The sequence below is a fragment of the Penaeus monodon genome, chromosome 25 (assembly GCF_015228065.2).
Source record: "Penaeus monodon isolate SGIC_2016 chromosome 25, NSTDA_Pmon_1, whole genome shotgun sequence".
Lineage (NCBI taxonomy): Eukaryota > Metazoa > Arthropoda > Malacostraca > Decapoda > Penaeidae > Penaeus > Penaeus monodon.
This window is the reverse complement of record NC_051410.1, coordinates 18,299,028-18,299,577: the sequence shown is the minus strand read 5'-3', so window position 1 is coordinate 18,299,577 and position 550 is coordinate 18,299,028. Positions and strand designations below refer to the sequence as shown.

Below are 550 nucleotides of genomic sequence, written 5' to 3'. Positions count from 1 at the left end.
GGGGGGGGGGGGTTAAGATCACACAAATATAATAAGAGATTTTATTAAAATTTTAATTTAATTTTCTACCTTTTCGTCAGTGAAATAAAGAAAATTCAATCATTTAATGCAATAAAAAATGGTTCTAACCCCCCTTTTGGGATCCGGTGAAACCATTACTAAAAAAAAAAAATTTGGGGGTGAGAGACGTGAACAGCTACACGGGAAAAAATCGGGCAAAGGGCCCGGGTGAATAAACCTGTTATTGAGGTTGCAATGGAGGCAGTGGTGGTGGAAAGGATCCCCCATGAAAAAAAAAACCCTTTTAATTTTATTTATTCATTGGTGATTGCTTTTTGCCCTGATTAAGAGTTTGGTTAAATTGCCCGTAAAACGGATAGAAATGTTTGGATAACGAGTAAAAAACTTTGCTAAAAAGGGCTAGAATTTCCACTGTGCACACTTTTAGAGGGGGCCGGCCTCACCAGCCCCCTGGCCAATGCCCAGATTTTTTGAGATTGTTTCCCATACAAAAACTGGTATCCAAAAATGGGTTAAAAACTAGTTTTTG

The 550-nt window shown here is 38.2% G+C and overlaps 1 protein-coding gene across 1 annotated transcript in view; it reads right to left on the bottom strand.

Moving 5' to 3' along the window:
• The window catches only part of LOC119589095 (mitochondrial Rho GTPase 1-like), a gene marked incomplete in the record, with an annotated part of 21,050 nt that overhangs the window by 17,092 nt on the left and 3,408 nt on the right, over positions 1–550 (bottom strand).